The sequence below is a fragment of the Syngnathus scovelli genome, chromosome 16 (assembly GCF_024217435.2).
Source record: "Syngnathus scovelli strain Florida chromosome 16, RoL_Ssco_1.2, whole genome shotgun sequence".
Lineage (NCBI taxonomy): Eukaryota > Metazoa > Chordata > Actinopteri > Syngnathiformes > Syngnathidae > Syngnathus > Syngnathus scovelli.
The window spans coordinates 5,170,841-5,188,518 of NC_090862.1; the positions used below are offsets into that span (position 1 = coordinate 5,170,841).

The 17,678-nt window shown below is 44.3% G+C and overlaps 2 long non-coding RNA genes across 3 annotated transcripts; one reads left to right on the plus strand and one right to left on the minus strand.

Annotated features, from left to right (window-relative positions):
- Positions 1–346: 346 nt before the first annotated feature.
- LOC125983948 (uncharacterized) lies at positions 347–16,469 on the minus strand. 2 transcript variants are annotated; one of them, XR_011088374.1, is made up of 4 exons: positions 15,403–16,469; positions 8,977–9,008; positions 8,768–8,866; positions 347–3,069 (listed from the first exon to the last, which is right to left on the minus strand). It is a non-coding gene; the product is annotated as an uncharacterized lncRNA (long non-coding RNA). The 2 variants fall into 2 exon arrangements; XR_007486821.2 differs by lacking the exon at positions 347–3,069 and having other exon boundaries at positions 5,158–8,866; positions 15,403–16,462.
- LOC137841044 (uncharacterized) lies at positions 9,589–13,336 on the plus strand. The gene is made up of 2 exons (XR_011088375.1): positions 9,589–11,241; positions 12,995–13,336. It is a non-coding gene; the product is annotated as an uncharacterized lncRNA (long non-coding RNA).
- Positions 16,470–17,678: the final 1,209 nt, after the last annotated feature.

Here is a 17,678-nt window from a genome sequence, read left to right on the forward strand (position 1 = left end):
TATCAATGTGCATATCTATCTATCTATCTATCTATCTATCTATCTATCTATCTATCTATCTATCTATCTATCTATCTATCTATCTATCTATCTATCTATCTATCTATCTATCTATCTATCTATCTATCTATCTATCTTATTCAATATTATTTTTATTATATTATTATATTATAAATATTAAATATTATATTTTTATTGTATTAGATTATATATATCTTTATATATATATTATATTAAATATTATACATATTTTATAATAAATATATTATAGATTTTATATTTTATTAATATTATTATTATACTATTATTTAATATCTACCTAATAGCTATCTAATATTATCCATCTTGCTAGCTTGCTGTATGTGTGTCAATGTGAATGTTAACTTAACATGTCCACTTTGTTATTATGAAATATTTTGTGTAGAATTCATTAAAAAAACTTGCAGAAATTCTAAATGTATTTGTTCTGCTGTATAAAGTCAGTTTGCCAACTGAACCATGTCAATTAAGTGAAGATCCACCATGGCCTCCCTCAATGCTAACATTAGCCAAAAATGCTACACAGCATCCATATATACTAGAACACGTCCAGTCCTGTGCATGAATGCCCTTGTTTGTTTGTGTTTACAGTTTGCGCATGACAGATAAGATTGTTAACTATGTTTATATAGTTGGCTTGAAAAAAAAAAAGAAGAAGCCAAGCCTCGTTGTTCTGAACACCCCCTCCGCACACCGCACTCCCAGCATGCAACTCACATCAACTTGCACCTTGTATATAGAGCCTCGGTTGTTCCGCGGCCAGCAAGGAGCCGCTCTCTTTTAGAGACAATAGCCTTGATTTGAATCATAAAAGGAGTCCGGCATTATGACACAGTTTCTCCCCGCAGGGGAGGGCGGCACACTAATATTCAAGCTCACTGCCCCGATGCCACCGTCCCACCGCCACCTCGCCATCAGAACTCGCCTTGAATAAATTACAAGCATGGGTAAGGCCGTGAATGCAGACGGACGGCTGGGAGTGAAGTTCGTTAAGTGCGCTAATGTCATGGGATCCGTGAAAAGAACTGCTTTTGGAAACACCTGCTTCCTTTGGAACACGGCATCCGATCAAAGCTGGGTCGGAATCGTAGAATTGAGATTCTTAGAACACAAGATATATAACTCTGCTATTGTTAACACTTTTTTCATCCAATCAGATTCTAGGTTTGATTTGTTGCCAGTTGCGGTCAAGTTATGTTTCAGAACATTTCACTTCCTCCTCTGATGTCATCAGAAGAAACGGAGCCGAGTCTTCCCTGTGGAAATGTGACCTGGCCTGCATTGTTGTATTGTTCTGGAACTGAAAACACAGAACTAAATCACGTGTGAACAGCAGCGGGGCGGCCTCCATTCTTTTTCTTCAAGTCATTTCAAAAGAAATCCACCGACATCTCGCCGGTTTACTCATTTGCGTTCCCTCCTTTCTCACGCACACAAACAAATATCAAGAATTGGGTGTTGTGTTTGGACTGCAGCCGGGGTGTGAGAGTGGAAGCTTTGGTGGCAAAGTTCTCGCGCACGGCTCCGGGGGAATTCTCCCGTCACACAAACAAGCTTGTCGTCGGCTTGGCGATTTATAACTCTGTTCTCTGCTGGAGAGACAACGCAACGCACTTGGCACAGCCGCTTACCTTACGTGTGACTGGGACGCAACATCTTGACACCACTCGCTTCTTCCCTCAGCTCTTCCTGAATTGGTTTGCAAAAGAAAGTTAGCTCAATCTTCTACATAGCTAAATTTTGGTGCAAATTTTTAGCAAGATTTTTTTTTTTAGCCGATATGAGCTACATATCTGGTTATAGGTTGCATAATCTTAAATTAAAATCAAAACCGATAAGGTCAGAAGCTATTGATTGTTAGCAACCGCTAGGTGACCTTTCAGAGCATCACTCGGCAGTGTGTGCGTATGGACACAAAGTAGACGTGATGACTCTACCACCCAAGGCAGACTGATTTATGGGCAAAAACCATGAGAGCACCCACGAAGAGCGTGGAGAGGATTAAAAGCCCACCGCCTAATAAAAAGTGCTCACGGCCAATGGGGGGCACCGGGACGCATGTCGCGACCCATCAGAGCGCAGCGGCCGGATTGATGAGCTTTCATAATTTGGTCATCGCTTTGTGTGCACAGTAGTGGTCAGCGTGAAGTGCTGTGAAATTATGGGATGTAAAGTCAAAAGTAAAGGCCTGATGAGGTCGTGGTTGAAAAGTAACACACACACACACAAGTATAGATAAGATAATAGTTTGTTGATGCTGGAAAAGTGACATCATCTATTTGGGAAAAAAACTCCTCCTTTTCCTAAGCACTATTAACAGGCTCTCTTTCATAAACATCACATTCATAAAAATAAGAATTCCTATAACATTAAAACAGTGCTTATAAAAAGTCTGTACACCCTTCCTTGTTCAAATATAAAATAATGAAACCAAGATAAATCACTACAAAATCTTTTTTTCTCCATAATTGCGACTTACTTGCGCCATTAAATGCTAAAATGTTTTTTTTCCAACTAGGGAAGTCAAAATAAGTGAGGTCATGAAGTTGAATAAGTGTGCACACCCTGTATATATGCAATACAACAAGTTAACTCATTTTGTTTTTAACTTCCTGCAACAATAAATGTGTCATCTTGCACGGTGAGACAACAGACAAAATGGTTAAACTTTTGTATTCTTTTTTTTCCTGCCCACCCACTCACACACACACACACAGACACACACGCACACACACACGGTCAGCGCGTCTGGGGCTTTTTTGACTAAAGTAAACACGTGCGAATGATGAATCTTCTCTCAGATTGTGGGAAAAAGTGTTTGACTTTCTCACAAGCTCTCTAAACGACTATTAAATCCTCAATGTGTACACACGTCCAGGGACGAGCTTGAAGCGAGTGGGGGAGAAAAAAAAAGAATGTTTTACCTATGTGGAATCTTTTCTGGGCTTGTTCGTCATTATACAGAAGTTTGGGATGGGAGCCATCAGCGGGACATGTTTGAAAATCCAAATGGGGAAATAATTTGTTTCTCTTTGTATGGAGAAAAAACAGAGGATGGTGTCAGTGGATTGACATGGACTGAGATTCACTAAGGCATTTTGGTTTACCAATGTATAGTGAAAATAGGGGGTCAGTGAGGGCACAGATTAGCCATCCTCGCATAGGAATGTATCACGAACAGAGTTGGAGAGCGGCCACGACTGTGCTTCCGTGTGAAATAGCAACTTAAGGCCACCGTGAACAGCTGCCGGACAGTGCCCTGTTTGCCCCCCCGCCTCCCTCCCTCCCCCTTGCCCCTCGGAAGGCCTGTAAATCTTAAGGGAGAACTGAGGTGCCAGCGACGTGCTGAAAGGGAACCAGGGAGGATCCTGGGGTTTAGTGCGAAAGGTCACTTGTGTGTAAGTAAGGCCCTGATGCTGATGACCCAACACACGTTCGAGGATCAGCCGCTGGACACCCATGACGGACCATGAGCTTCCGGGAAGACGGTAGCTGTATGGGGGCTGCGGCCAGAGGGCTTCTACTGACAAAAGCCAATTGCGCTCATTAAGAATATTAGACCAAAAAAAAAAAAAAAGGATCTCAAAGCATGTAATGTGACAAATAAAGCAGCAGAACACCCGAGTTAAGTTGCGACGTGATTGCACTGACAGCCTTGAAAGGTGCTTGAAGCGGCATATGCTCCAGTCAAGATGTCAAATAAAAGACATATTGAGAAAAATGACTGAATTACAACTGCGACTGATCCCACATTTGCCTGTGAAAACGGCAAGAGAAAGACGCGGAGGGGTCCCGAGCGCCCCCTTCATCCCGTCCCTCTTGAGTCAATTGTTGGGGAAGCGCGGTGTCAACCCCGCGCCATCAATCACCCCGTTTCAGAGGAGGGCAGACAAGGCAGGGACCCGCCCCGCAGGACAGGGGGGTGGAAGTTCTCATGCCCTCCCCGCCTCCCGAAGCCCCACGCCCCTACAGACTGGACTCGGACAGCTGGTCCGGCCATTAGGGTCGGCCCGGGACCTGAGGGCCCCTGCACAGCAGCAACAGCTGCCAGCCCACTGGCTCCAAACCTCCCCCCCCCCTTCCACTCGCACTACTCTATGAAACCCGTATTAGAACATTCCTTTGCATCGCCTCACAAAGATGGCGGCAGCAGGCATCATCCTCGATTATTTGCACTTCTTGGGCTCAGTTTACTGTGAAATTGTTGCTGCTGTTTCATTCTTGTGTGTGTGCTGCAAGCGGTTTGCAAAACATCCAGCTTGCCAGAGCACCAGACTGTCCATTTTGTGATTATTTTTCTCAATTAAAAAATAAAAAAAAATGCAAAATGTCCAACTGAATGCTATTTTATATTAGAAATGTTGTAGTACCAGTTGCGATTTAAATTGTACATTTTTAATCTAACCGAATGGCCATGACAGGTGGAGTCCCTCAAGGGTCAATCTTAGGACCCCTTTTGTTGTGGAGTACATTCTTTTTTGTTCTTTTTTGTTTTGCAAATGCTTTTCGATGTTGTGATTTTGGTTGAGTGAAGCATATTGAGTTGCTTTTGTTTGCTATATAAATGTTACCTTGGCTTTAACAATGTCGACATCTATAAGCGCTACCTTTCAAAACTGCACGTTAACCACAAACAGCCCCCTCCGAGCTCATTTTTCCTTGACTGTGATTGCGTTTATCCTACAAATATGCAACCATGCCATTTCTGTGTAACTTGTGGCTCGCAAATGCACGCTGACTGACATAAACGCATGAATGTGCGGTGTGTGTGTTCCAAGAAGAGCGGGAGAGGCGTTAGAAGAGATTACAACACAGTCCCTCGGGGTACTTGTTACTCATGCGCTGCTGGCAGCGGTGTGGTTCCCACACTTCGACCGTCGAGGTGAGAAAGGCGGCACCCACACCGCCCCCACCTGCACCTTTTACGTGTCCCAGCAAGGCCCATTTAAGCCAGGATCATCCGTCCTTAAAAAAGGGGAAGAGAGAAAAAAAAAACACTCAAGCTGGCTTGTACGCAATCCAAACAACAGCCAGCGAGTCACAATGCAAGTGCACCACTAAGGTATAATTATTACTGAAGCATCTCATGAGGGACTCCTCCTCCCCCCCCCCCCCCCCCCTTCCTCCACAGCAAATCTCGATCTCACCCTGCATGCACAGAGTTCAACCAAGAGATGTCCGTCACAATCTCAGTGACTTCTCTCATTGCGTAACGCAATTATTTCAGTCTTCCGAGAAAGTAGGGAGTAAAACTGGTTGTCATGCAGACACAGTGGAACCATAGCAAGCTTATTTTCCATTGTATTTTCTATTTTTCTTTTAGATCATAATTTTGTCAAGCATGACAGTAGCTCTAATTCTGGAAGTTTTTTTTTTTTTTTTTTAGACAATGATAAATCTTTTTCCATGAGTTTTGGCTTAAGCTTATTTCCAGTTAATGAGTCTCTTGTACGGAGCACAAATGTTCTCACACATTTTTGAAGAGCAATGAAATGACTCTTTTGTTTCTGCAGTCCGATTCAAAGGACGCATCATGACAACTGTCCGCTGTCTTTATCCGAGCCCATTGAAGATGGTGTGAGATTACATGTGTGATTCTAATCCCTACTTCATTACAGTGGATGTGCCGAGGAGAGCCAAACACATCTTATCAGGAGTTAACATGTCACGGCAGCTGTGTAAAAAAAAGATGGATCATCATGGATCAGAAAAACAAAGATCAGGCCCCAAAAAATGTTCTTCTGGGTTTTAATGAGTGTGCTGCATTCCAGTCTGTTGCCCAGAAGCCCACTTGAGTGATAAGGGAAGCCGTAATGGAATAAGACGGGGTGGGACAAGAGGGAAGTGTTGGTGGTTGACAAGGTTTAAGTGCTGTGCGCCTGAGGGCAAAAAAGGAAATATCTTCAAGGATTGCTGACCGCTTACTTTGTAGATGATTTGAATTCAGCCACGGAATTGATCATCTGCATGTGACAACTTCATTGCAAAGATAATACGCTTCAGTTTTTTTGTTTTACTTGAAATGTCAACTAAGTGAAGTCCGTGCTGCTATTAATATCTCGCTTCTCAGAAGTGGGTCACAAAGGTCAAGTGCATGTTTGGAGCAGGTAGCAGTGCTCTCAAGAAAGACTCGGTGGCGATGAGGAGGAAAAAAAAAAAAAATGGAGAGGTGCGGGGGCATGGGGGTGGACTGATAGTGGCAGACATTCCACCCTGGGGGGAGGGGGGGTGGTAATTCCACTTTTATTAAAACACAAAGAGGAAAATAACCAGCCAGTCTATGACGGCAGGAAGTGGAAATCGGCGTGACGGCGGGCTACATCCATACTCGCATTCATAATAATAAAAAAATAAATCACATCATTGTCTTTGGACCTGGTTAATCTTTTTGAGTGAATCCCAAAGCATCTAGCTTCTCCATTTCCTCTTTGTTTCTTCCCCCTCCCGGTGTTCTAAAAACGCCCCACAGATGTTTCACCACGGAGATTTCTGTAGCGCTCCTCCTCCCGTTTGTGCGTGTTTAGTGCGGCGTCCTGCAGCTTCAGGTTGTCTTATCTGTCCCCGGGTGGATCCTCAAAGGCTCGCCAGTACTAATCTCTCCTGAATGGATGACTTTATTGTCGGAGCAACTTTACAACCAGGCCCTCTGGCCGTTCCGACCCCTCCCGGTGACCTGGTCACTGTCTCCATGGCAACTAATGCAGGAAAGTGGGATCATGCAGCAAAGAGGCTGAGGCCTCCCCAAAATAAATCTCCAAATCTCCATGTAAAAATATATTTTTTTTCATTTTCTTCATTTCTGCACCTTCCTAAACAAATTTACATGTCTTCCTCAAATGCCCCCCCTGGAAGAGAAAGCCAACGGAGACAATCCAGACATTCCTGCATGCCATTGTGTCTTCTCATAGTCTCTAATTTAAGAGCAGCTGTCGGGTCCTGCAAACCCTCAAGCATCAAAGCTGGCTGAGGAAGAAGATGAGGAAGAGGAGGAGCAAGAAGCCCCCCCTTTTAAGCCACTTTCTTAACTTGACATCGTGACTTTTAACACCTGTGACAGGTAAAAATGGAGGCAAAATTACAAAGCACTCACTTCAAATCATGAAGACTGCAATCTACGGGAGCATTTACTCCAACAAGCTACAAATATGTCTAATTGGACCACGATGAACGATAATGGTCAGAACAACTCCTGTGTATGTCTAGCCTGAAGCTTATAAAGTGAAGCTTCCCCGCTAGCACCTGTTCCTCTGAGGAGGAACCCAGGCTCATAGTCACCTGTTGCTTATTTTTGTTTCGTGACTGATGATTGCGGCGTGTGTCATGAGAGCTCATGACAGGCAGCTTTCTCACAACAGAGGAGACACAAAAATATCATTAGCTGCTGCTGTGTGTGGATTTTTTTTTTTACGGCTTGAGGTTCTCACACTGGTGTTGGTGGAGGACGTGTTAAGACAAGAGGACCCTGCTGGATCCCAGATGTGGTCCACACTCTGCTCCATAATTACACCGTGGACTCTGTTGTGGGAGCTAATTACTAGGAACGGCTAGCTAACGCAAACCATGGATGCCATTTGATTTATTCGGCCTCGGATGTCTGTGTTGCGCATGCGTGCACCCCCCGACACACACACACCACCACCCACACACACATCGCAGGCAGATGCTACTGCAATAACACAATAACATTGTGAAATGTTTTGTCTGACACATACAAGAATTTATTCACATTAGCGAGTTCCCGTTTTTTTTGTTTTGCTGCCGTCAGCACACCAGTACGTGTGAATCTTAAGACACTGGATGGTGGATTTCTAAAAGCCATCTTGGGGGTCTCCAACCCGCACTCCCATGGACGCGCTGTTTCGACAGCTTGTTCTAATTCCGCCTCGTTCGCCGAACCACCCGGAGGACAAACAGGGAAGCGGAAGCACCTCGCTCCCATATTACTTCGAAAAAGAGCAGCCCGAGGGGAGCAAGGAGGAAGAGGGTCAACGCAATCACAGGCGGGCTGGAGGCACGGGAGTGAAGGGGGTCACAAATCAGACCCACACCCTTTCATTAACTGGGGAATTCTTCTCCCTCGGATCGAATCCAAACTCTTTGCGGTTTTTACGCAAATTAGCTTTCAGTCTCTCTCATGTGAAGTTCTCCAGGATTCTGCCAGTTTGACCTCCAGTATTAATATTTCCATATGTGCTATTTCTCCAGCAATCATAACTTGTTCTTGCTCACATATTTAAAGCAGCAGGGGAGAATTTGTTAAGTGAACTAAAATGTCACTGTAACGTGAAAGAGAACAAAAGTTATCTGGTTGTAGCCTAGCGAACAGTTAGCTTAGCTTCTTCTTTTCTTCTGGAAGTTCTTTTGGACACCACGCTGCCTCCTATAGTTCAGTCCTGGAATTGTAGTATGTATGATGTCATACATTGTGTATGTATGCCTCCAGCTTTGCGTAAACAGTTTATCCAAAGCCACTTTTTTTTCCGTTCCGAGTGCACAAATCAAGGCCCGCAAAGCAATGCAAGCGCAAACAACTTTTAATGGAATTTAGAGTGGTGGGTTCCATTTTTCACTTCCTGCATATCTAATGGCCAACTTGTCTCAATACATTTGTCCATGTTACTACATACCAAATCCTGCTTCATCTATCCCCGAGCGAGGGGACACCATGTGGGAAAAACGGCTCCCTCCGAGCCGGATCGATGTAGGACAGATAACAGTGTCCACTGACCTTGGTTGACATGCGTGGAAATCCTTTATTTGTGTGTGAGAACTTCCTGGTTTTCTCCATCAAAATGAGCAGCGGCGAGGTCACCGCTGGAACGAGCCCCTGTGGAAAAAAAAAAAAAAACTGAGTGAGGGTCAAAGGTGCGGAACAATTAAAGCGAGCGCTTTGCACTAATGTGGCGCCTTTGGCAGTTGAAGGACGTTTTTATTTACCTGCTGCCGCTTTGGATTTAACAACATGTGACCTGGGAAGAGAAGCAAACAAACAGTGCAAATTGGCTGCAAATGTTAGTGAGCCTGATATTGATCATTTGCATCTTCCCATGATTAAAGTAATTAGCATTTGTTAGCATGCTCACAAAAACCTTCTACCAAGAAAGATTTATTATTTTTACTATGAGGAAAAAAAAGAGTGGAAAAGTATGTTGAATTCAGACAGATTAATGATAATATAATTAAACTTGTGGTTTGCTTCCAACCCAATGAGACCTGAAATCTCAGTTCATGTTTATTTGTCGACCATTTTCCTGTAAAGAGAGACTCTTTCGCTTTCTGTCCATTTTTTCCTCTGAGAAAATTCTCAACAAACCTCACAAATGGTGAATTTTTATCCCGTCCCAGTCGTTTTTGCAACCTTCCCATCCGTGTTCGCTGTGGGAACCAAGGGCACAGATACGAGCAGGATGTGGGAGCCCGGTGGGTTAAACACATAACGGGGGTAACTCAGGGAGGGGAGGGGGGGAGTATTAGCACATGACTCGACCGCTTGTCTTGACTGTACATGTGCGTGGGTTCCAAAGTGTGTTTGAGGAATCATAAGATGGAAGGATAAGATGATCTCCCACCTACGTAATTCTCCACTCAGCCATGTCAACATGATGACTATCTCTCCCTGGAGTGGCAATAAACTTCTGTCAGGACGATCCTCCTGTCATGTTATGTTAAGATTTAACTGTACGGAGCCGAAGAGGACCAGGAAGTGAAAATGAAAAATGATACCGTGCCTCCTCCCTCATCATTTCTGTCATTACAGGTAGATTTGTTTTTATGATATAACGGCTAGTCAATAACTGGAACGCTGCTCTTCAACCTTGGCATCGTTATCAAGCAGCCACCAAGTCCTCGGCGTGCCGTTGTGTTTGCAAATATCTACAGCACACATTCCAGAGGTGGCACTATGGGAAAGCAGAGTGATATTGTTCTATTGAGGAGCGAATGCTAGAGTCTGTTTCGAATCAACATGGATCGCAAACGCGGCAGGATAAGAAAAGTCAGCGCCGTGTGCACAGTCAAGTCATCAGCTTCTGCAACTGCTCTCGCTGGCCTTTGTGGTGGTTGAAGTGGGCGACTGTGTGTGGTCCGCTTGCTGGAGGAAAGAGAGAGCAGATTTGGACTCTCTTCCACACACACAACCACACACACACTCTCAAACGAGAGCAAAAGACACAGCGGTCCAATAAACTGCGGCCCGGCAAGCCCGGCAAGCTTGCTTTTGTCTAAATAAGAAGGACGTCGCCGACGTCGCCGCCTTCACACAGACGGGCCCGTCTTAGTTGGCGGCTAAGCGGCCAAGGGCGTAAAAGAGCGGAACAAATTGGCAAAGCGAGAAGAACATCGTCTCAACCGTGGCAAATGCTAACGTCATTTCCATCAGTCAAACAGCTGCAAGAGGCGCTCGGGCAATATGCAGCTGATTGGCCGTCGACTGCACCACATGACTCAACTCGTCAACCGCAGGAACTGGCAGTTGCAAAAAAGCAGTAGAGAATTAAAGAGGAATTGTTTGACTGCATCTTCCAAAAGTCTTGAAGCCGGAAGTGTTCCACTTTGCTTTGGAGGAAACTCTAAACCCTCGGATCGGGTGCAACCATGCGGTTATTTCCCACAATTGGGACTGCATAGCGAGCAGCCAGATTTCGATATCTGACACTAATCACTCATTACAAGTGTATCTATTGTGCGACGAGCCGCTAAGAAGAACATTGACAGCTGCTGCTACTGCGTCCAACTCGCCGATTCCGGGAGCGTGTCAATTTCCCCCAAAAGATGAGTGCTTATTTTTTACTTCTTGTTCTTTCAATATAGATGACACAAAACAGAAGCGACACACACGTGAAGTTTCTCGTCTCCAGCATGATCTTCAGATCCAAATATTTTTTTTACCGTGTCCAGGAAGAGATTTGATGCTTTGGTCACAGATCAGCTTTGAGCTGAACAACATGTCATGAAAGTAGCATTCCGGGAGTGTCTGGAAAGAGGGGATCAGCGTTAAGCTAAAGGGGGGTGGGGGGTTGGTTCCGAGAGGTTTTAATGCGGCACCTGTCGGGTTCTGGATTCGTCTGTGCAGCTGTGCCTTCGATCTCAAGCTCGGCCAAGACGGTCTTGACTCATATCACGCTCTGTTTGAATCGCTCACAATGGAAGAGCTCCAACCTCAGCGAAACGTAACACAAGGAATGCGGCTGGATTTGAAAATAAGTGAGTAGCAGTTTGACGTGTCATAAATGAATCCAAACAAACCGTAACTCAGCTCCATTGTTGTTTTTTCCTCCTTTCAGAGCGGCTTCAGAAAACAATGACCCAAAGGGCTCCTTTCTGTTAAATTTAATTGAGCGATGTAAAACAGCAAGTTAAGGGCCCGTCTACATTTAGGATTTTTTTTTTTTTCTTCTCCTCGATTATATACTCATATTTATTTTCCTCTCTTAAATGGAAACTAGCCCCCAGCACCTCGCCCTCCGAACCCTTGAGAGAATAGCTCAAGCGATGTGACTCGAGGCCTGTGGGCAGTCCTCGCAAACGTCCATTTATAACCCGATGGCTCCAAATAAGCAGAGGAAGCAGGAGTTGCACTTTCCCACAGTGCTGCAGGAGGCCAAACGCGACTTCTCCTTTATGACCGCATGGAAAAGTGCACCAACACACAGAATGGGCGGACTGGTGGACCGTGGCCAGATAACACAGGCTGAGCGACTCGCTATCTGATTAGCCAACTTGAAGCTAGCCACGCATGCTGATAGCGGCATGTTTTTAATTCTTTATAAAACCTGCACACGAGTGTTGGTTGTTTGCGTAAACAACTCAACTCAACAAAGAAGTCAGCCATGTTATGATTAATATTATAGAGGAAATTGACGAAAGTTAGCAAATTTAGCATACAGGCTGAGCGGCTCGCTATCTGATTAGCCAACTTGAAGCTAGCCATGCATGCACTCATTTTTTTATTCTTGGACACATTTACTGGTTGTTTGAACAACTCAACTCCTAGAAATAAGTCAGCCATGTTATGATTAATATTATAAACTACAAGAGAAAATTGAGTTTGACGAAAGTTAGCAAATTTAGCACAGAGGCTGAGCGGTTCGCTATCTGATTAGCCAACTTGAAGCTAGCCACACATGCTGATAGTGGCATTTTTTTTTTCATTATTATTGGACACATTTACTGGTTGTTTGCTTGACTAACTCAATTCCAAGAAAGAAGTTAGCCATGTTCTGATTCATATTATGAACTACAAGGAAGGGAAGTCTGACGCTAGTTAACAAATGTAGCATCTGCTATCATTGGCTTACAGTTTCATTTCCAGATCAAAAACTTTGAAAGGGTACTTTGGGGGGGTTTGAGGTCTTCAACGGCCACATGTTGTCATTCCTCATCTGAAGGCCCTATGGAAGTGGTACGAACAAACGCAAGTGAGTGACAGGAAGGAAGCGAGTCCTTTGAGAGGATTGACTACGAATTAAAACAGCGATTGCCGCAGCAAAGCCGAGGACCCCCATACGGACAAGCGTATCGCATTTCAGACACGCACACGTCCGGATACATTACAGTGGCGACGCTGGCCGTCGGTCACGTCTATCAACTGGTTTACTTTGAACTTGGATTTGAGCAAAATGCAGGATCCCGAAAGAGAGCCTGCGTCATATTTCACAGGGAGGATCTCTGTTTACAAATCCAGATGGAAATCATTCACAACCTCTGGATGGATGAGGGCGAGAATATGGTCGCATTTCCCTGAATACAAACAGGGAACATTAACAAGCAATTAATTCATTTATTTTTTTCTCTTTGTGAATTTTCATCTGTCTGGATGTTATTAGCTGATTTTCGTTCTTTAGAACGAATTGAGAGGGATGCAACACCATCTCTGTTGATGTTCTGATTACTTAAATTCCAAACAATGTCTTAAGGTCAATTCAACTATTTATTCAAACATCCATTTTCTATACAGCTTGTCCTCGTTTGAGTCGTGGGTGGGCCCAGCTGACTTCAGGCAAGAGACTGAGGAGCAAGCCTGGGGAGAACATACAAACCCCACACAGGAAGGATGGAGCCTGAATTCAAACCTACAACCTCAAAATTGTGAGAATAATGATCAAAAGAAGCTTCCAACAATTAATTTTTAAGTCATTTTTGTTTTCAGTGCCCCCACGGCCCCCCCTTTAGCTCCGCCAGTGACCAACTGCAGACTTTGTAGTCTTAAAATCTCTGGTCAACACTTTATGTGTGTACCATTTAATTTGATTCATGAATCAAAATAACAGAAAATATAAAATATACTACTATTTCTTTAGATGATACTTTGTGATGCAGCCCATCAATTCTCCCAAATCCATTTGGAGGGCAGCTGTGTAGCGACGACAGTTACCATCCAGCTGGCTCCAAGTCTGGGAACCGGCAAGGAGAACTAAGATGCACTTTGGACCATTACAAGCCTATGCATGACTGCCCTCCCTCCTCCTCCTTTGCTTCTCTCTCTCTCCCTTGCACTTTTTCATTTCTTTCAAGTAGACAAAAGCACAGCAGATCACCCCAAATCGTCAATATAATCAGCGGCTCGGTTCCAGGCCTTCTTCTTCCCAAAAATTACAGTGCCATGTGGTGCAGCAGGATTCCCACATAAGAGGGAGCAGCATGCGGCGAGGGCCGCGTGTTCCGTTTCCTGCGGATTAACTTTGAATGCGGCGTTTTTTTGTTTTTTTTTACTGTGACAGGCCGAATCAATCTAATGTAAATAAGCATGCGTAACCTTCAACAAACACATGCAGTTGAAAGTGAGAGAATTCCTCCAGTGGATTTAAACTTCCCCCGCTCTCCCAAGATCTCATGCTCGCCTTCCCGACGGCGCCCGAGCTTCACCGACTTTGACTTCCCACATTTGAGAGTTACTAAAAAAAGCATCTTCAAATTGCAACCAGAAGTTTCCCTCCCACGCTCTTTCAATTAGAACGGGGTCTTATACACTGGGAACACTTTGGCTTGTCGAGTCACTTTAAATTTTGTTAATCATGGAGACTCCAAGAATTACACTTAGCAGTTCCTATATTTACACTCTAAGTTTTATCTCACTAAAAGTTTTTTTTAAAGTTGCAGTATGGAACTTGATCTCTGTGAGATAGCCTGACAGTTTATTCTTCACACTCATCCCGCCAGTGTGTTATTGTTGCACTTTCAGCAAAAGTATGGCGGCCCATTCAAAGGGGGGGGGGGGGCCCTCGGCGATAAACTTGCCATCAGAAAGACGACACGACATCCACACGTCTTATCTGGAAGGCCCACATGAGGGTTGGAGCGCGTGTGCGTGCGTGCCGTCATGCGTAAAGGGGACTCAGGACCGAAAAGACATCTTTGGGTCACCATGACCGATTAGATGGAGAAAACGGGGCCAAGGCGGGAATACAGCTGGATAAATGTTGCTGCTTTCGGAGGAGCTTGTCTAATTATGAGCTTAGGCCACATTTTAGATGTGGTTTGCTGATGCGGCTCAAACATCTGCCTCAAGTGCGCCATGGACATTTGGGCTTGCCGTGCCTCTTCATTCAACCAGGGAAGTGCGGCCGATCATAAGTTAAGTTTCCATAATGTATTTAAAATGAAGTCATCTTAATAATTTAGGTTTGAAAAAAGAAAACTAAAATGAGGTCATTGCGCTTGAGCGCTTGTTGATTTTGGCGGATGAGTCATTCATTCGAATGAAACCAAACGAACTTGGAGTAAAATTTACTCAACTTGTTTGTGCATGTAGGTTTCGGTGTCACGCCCACAATCAGAGTAGATTAAAAAAAAATACAAATTATAAGATCAGTCTTGGTTGTGAGAGCGAAGTTTCTAACCCTGGGGTCTCTCCCACGCCCCCGCCCGCCATTTCCTGCAAACCAAAGCCAGGTTTGAAAGTGTGTGTGTGTGTGATGACGCATACACACCTTGCGCAATAACACTCAAAGATTGCAGCAATATTAATAAATGCACAGGCTCCAGTCACACCCCTCCCTAACTGGACCAGACTCAAAGGCCAAAAACAACTGGACAAGTCCCTCTCTTGGGCATTAATGACTGAGAGGAAAGAATATCAAAAATAAATAAATGAAGTAACCCCCTGAATTGTTGCGTGGGAGAGTTCAAAATGCCCCAAATAGTCTTTTCGTAAGATCGCTGGAATGGCGGTCTACATTTTTTCACCATACAAGGACTCGTTCTGGGGACTCGACGTCAACTTCCTGACACAACAACTCAACGCAATTCACCGCACACAACATTAGGAACACAAATCTCCGGATTTTGCAGGTGTACCTAATAAAGCGTCTGTGGGTGATTGGCAACTCCCACACAACAGATCTCACAGACAATAGAATGACTCACGAGCAGACGCTGATTGAGTCCAGACACTCTCGCTTTCGTCACTTTTATCTGGCTGCTGTCGTTTCCGAAGCTTTGATGGACACTTTCTTTTGGTGTCTTTCTTCCTCTACCTTGGTCCAGTACTTCTTCCTGTCTAGAAACACAAAACAAACAAGATCTAATAATTCTCCGTTAAAAAGTTCTTTACATACTGACAATTATTTATTTCTATTTTCTCATGTCCGGTACAAACAATCAGCTGCTCTGCCATTGAGGTTTTCCGTGCAAGTGATACAAAAAACATTTTGGAGCGGGATCCAAGCGAAATAGTTGGTTGGCACAAGAGGACCGTAATCCTGAGTTGGTCGACCTTCTAATCTGCAGACGTTTAGTAGTGTTGGCACGTCGCTTAGAGCTGTCAGCCCAACGTCCAAGGGAGGGAACTCTGGATTTAATTTGCGCAAAGGCCTTGCCAAAACTCAGAAAGAAAGCAACAACAGAGAGAAATGGAGGCCCATACTATTAGTGCTCTGGTTGCATGTTGTGTTTCTGCAATTTACGCTTTCTACAGGATGTGACAGCAACATAAACCTCGCCGAGTGTGGAAAAAGTGGCTCGAGTGTTTATATGTTTCAATGCATGGGCGTGTGTCAGGGAGTACGAAATGTAACGTTTATTGCCTACACACCAACACACGAAATTTAAACAACGCCCCCGAAACAAACGCAAGATTTCAAAATCAAAATATTTTCTCACTCTCTGTTTTTTTTTTTTTATTGTCCGGGCTTGCGCGGAACAGCGTGTAGCCGCCCGTGAGAAGTGACAGCTAACGGTGGTTTCGGTCGAGTATTTCAGGTTCAGTTCCTGACGCAAGAAAAGTCAAGTTGAGGCCTGTCGTTCTTTTTCCTCCTTCTTCATTTCTTCTCCTTGAGAACCAAAAACCACTGAAGGCTGACTGGCTTGCCTCAAAGCGTGGCAGCTCCTGCTGCAAGTCATTCCCATCCTACTCATCTGTTTATTATTTTCCTGTGCGGGCTTGTGCCTTTACGAGGAAGCGGGGGAATAGGTCAGAATGAGGGAATAGTCTCCCATGTTTGATAGATTTGTGAAAGAAACCATGCGCGGGGTCAGATGGGAACTGAGCAACATGTGTTGCACTGTATGCCCGTCAACTGATTATGCCCCAAAGGATCTCAAAATGAAGATCAATCAATCACATCAGCAATTTTACAGCACCCGGGATTCTGGAATGCTTCGAGACTTTACACATGAACGACTGCCATGCACTTGTGGGAACACTTTTTGGGGAAGGTCCCTTTGCTGATTCAGCAAAACTTCCACCCAGTGCACCATAAAGGCAGAGATTCATTCGGCCTACAAATGTCTTCCCACTAGACTGGATGCTTCTATTTTGTTGTTTTAGTTTCACTTCCTCTAGAAGTAATGGCCACATCTATCATGACTGTTGCTACAATGTAAACCATTAGAGGGGTTTACTTTTGCTAATGTTTTACATGTAAAGATAAGGATACACTTAGAGACTTTTAACTTCTAACATCTTATATGACTTTTTTTCAAATGTTAAGTGACCACACTATGGGCAAAAACAGCCATGTTGCTCTTATAGTGTGTTTACTCGAGATGTGCAGTCACAGAATAAACACAATAAGCTAGGCTACTTGTTAGCTTATTTGCAAACCGCATCTTTCCATTTTACATAAGAAAAGTAGTTCGACCGAACTCAGCGTTGACTACATAACACATTAAAATTTCCAAATGTGCATATTTATGAGTTCCACCATTTCTTTGTCAGTCCTAACGGATTCCCAAACAGCTTAAAGGGGACTGAAAAGTTTTAGCCTCGTGAGCACCTGCAAATTAGCATGCTGTGCTAGCTGTAACAAAATAAAAAGTTCAAAATGTATCAAAGTCTGTATCCAAGGCTCTCTGACAGTCTTTCCAACTTTCGAACGATCACTTTCTTGGCTTCGTGCTTGAACACCTTGTAGTGCATAACAGGGAAGACAGCTGCTGAGGTACGGCACCACGAGCAGCGTACGAAATCCCCAAAGCGCTCCTCATAACTCTCCCTCTGACACTTTATGAAGTTTTCAGAGCACCAGAGGAGGTGGCGAGCATGTGTAGACAGTTGTTTCCCCTGCTGCCTTCGGGGCTCCCGCCATAGGTTTTTATGTTCTGCCGAGTGTGGGTACTCCACTCCGGCGCCCTCTGACCTTCCCACAGTGACAAGAGGAGAGGCCTTGTGACGGGAAAAGCAAGGACCCACACAAGTTGTC